The following is a 2,811-nucleotide window of genomic DNA, read 5'->3' on the forward strand; positions in this document are numbered from 1 at the left end:
TTTTTTTGTAAGATTTATCTGTAACTAGCGACAATGCTCGGGATTGCAGCCGATAGTTCCCATATTTCATTATCCTAATCTACAGAAACAGAAGTTCAAGAGGAAATAGCAGCGATGACTAAAACCAAAATCTTTAGGCCTGGGATTGATGTGACTGAAGCAATGCTCTTCCCACAATTAACATGGAGAAGGTAGGAGAAAACGGAAATGGTTCGACCCTGGAAAGCCAAGGTTTACGATATGCACAACGTGGTCGTGAGCATCAAATCTAGGAGTGTCCATGGAGTTATGACAGACGAAGAGTTGTCATTTTCGTCTTCTACCGAGAATGGTACATAAGAAAGTGAAGAGTATAGTGATATGTTGACACCAGATGAGAAACAATTGTGCCTTTGGGTACAAATTCTTCGAAATTGATTACTGACAATGGTCCAGCTAGGGTCATTGCATAGTCAGTTGTTTTGAGCAGAGAGATATTCCTATAGAAGGCATAATTGGTTGGATTACTGGTGAGGATAAAAAAGGCAGGTTTGCTCCAAGAAAAAACTATTTATGTGTGGAAGAGAAGGAAAGAGACTCTTTAGAGGTTACAATGAGATCGAATGAACTTAGGAGAACAAGGAGTACGAGGGGCCTTCTACCATGATATATGAAAGCACGCAAAAACGAAAAGAAACCAAGAGTGATACCGAGTACAAAAAAGGGGTGAGACTCAATATTTGGCTTTCTCATTATGGAAATTTGGCATCTTCAATTTGCCGATGATACAATTGTTTTGTTAGATTCAAAGGCAGAAGAGGTTCGGAAACTCTTAGTGGTTTTAGAGAGATTTAAAGATAAGACAGGGTTGAAAGTTAATTTGACCAAGAGTTCCATGATGGGTATAAAGACACAACAAGATTTCAAACCAGAATTCAGAAGAACCCTAAGCATAGGACTTAGTGCAGAATATCCAGTTAAGTTCAATGTCGATTGCGATTCCGTGACAATATATTCATTTTTAACCTTAACTTCAGATTCATCTAGAGTTTTCACAGTTGTAAGTTGCTGAAAGACGCGAGTCCTTGAGAGACAACAAGACACAGTGGAATCTTCATTTCTTTTGAGGTGATAACAAACACTAACTGAAGCACCTGCGATTGAGGCGACAACTATCGGAAGATTTGCATTACACTTAACTAACAGGTTAATCAGTGCAGTCGTCACAACAGGCCTTTGCTTTTCTTTTTGACACAAGAATTTTCCCAAGATTGCAGCCACCGAGAATGGATTAGACTTAGTAGTTGTATCCTCTTTTTTTCTTTTCCTTAAAGTTTACACGGCACAAGCCACGGAGGCTTTCGTGGGATATCAAAATATTGGCTGAGAACACCCTGAAGACTAGGATAAACTTCCTAGCATACTTTTTGAAATTTTAAACGTCTTAGATGAAACTTCATAACCATTCGTCCAGTTTGAAGAGTTAAAATAAAAACTAGATTTTGAATCAGTAACCAAGTGCAAGTATCCAGCTGAGAGGGGTTTTACTTGTATAAGCTTGTTAATATTACCAGCAAATATTGAATCCTTACTCAGGTAGATAGTTAAAACTTTCGAGAAGCACGAATAAGCGGAAACATGCTTCTTCAGAACACCAAAATCCCTTGTCGGAGGAGTATGATCAGTGAAACCATTATCATCGGCTATTTGAGACTTATTAGTTGTGCCAATCCAATACACTTCATAACTGATAAGGTCACCATCCTTAGAAATCCCAAGTACTGAGCACAGAAAACCAGAATTCTCTTTTCTCTTGTACAGCTCTAGGTCGTCAACTATGGTATCCTACGAAATTCGTATGGAGATAGACTATTGCTTTGGAATCAGTTCAAGTGATTTATAGGAAGGAACATGCCCGCCATCTTTTGAAGGGCTCACCTTCAAATCTAGTAAGTACTGCGAGTATCCATCCCAATGAAGGATGTACTTTGACTCCTTCTATGACTTGAATTGTTTAGGCCAATAAGCAGGAAAATTCAGAAATTTCACATAACAGCTGAGGTAATTGAAGCTTGGAATTGGCATAACAAGATCGATGGGAGTATTAGAAACATCAAAAATCTCAGAATATTGAGGTAGATTCTTGACGTCGTTATCGGGTTTTTCTTGAATATGCACATTCTTAGGGATAAAAGCAGAAGTGATTGGAACAGAAAAATCAGATGATTGTGGGTGCTCGATTTAAACAACACTAGAACTTTCTTCATTGTCGTTATTTTCTTCTTCTTCTTGTGAGATAATCTCATCGAATGTTATCCTGATGTCTTCCAAAAGCTTATCTTTAGAACCAGCAATAATCTCATGGAATTCTTTCCAAAAATCTGACTCTTTTTTCTCAATGCTATGTTGTAGTGGTGTTTGTTTATGTAATCCCATTAAACGAAGCAATTTATTACCATGAAGAATATCAAAACTATGCATACTTTGATTACACACAGCGCCTAAAATCGATAGCCATGGTTCGCTCAATAACACATGACAATTATTCATATAAGATAGTTCGCAATAAGAAAAAGTGCAATTCGGAAGCTTAAATCAAGAAAACCGCCAAATAAATCCAATTCACCACAATTCCTTTCCCTGAAGTAACTTTCTGCTCCAATAGATATATAGTTTTCGGACTTGATGGATCAAGAATAAAGTCAGTGATCATTCCATCTACATTAAAAGTAGTATGAATTTCCTTTTCCATGACGAAGAAATTAAGGCATTCAATGGAGGGTCTTAATCGTGGATAGAAACAAAGCCAAGAAACTCAATAATAGAGAATGT

Source organism: Papaver somniferum, unplaced genomic scaffold (assembly GCF_003573695.1).
Source record: "Papaver somniferum cultivar HN1 unplaced genomic scaffold, ASM357369v1 unplaced-scaffold_6, whole genome shotgun sequence".
NCBI classification, from domain to species: Eukaryota; Viridiplantae; Streptophyta; class Magnoliopsida; order Ranunculales; family Papaveraceae; genus Papaver; species Papaver somniferum.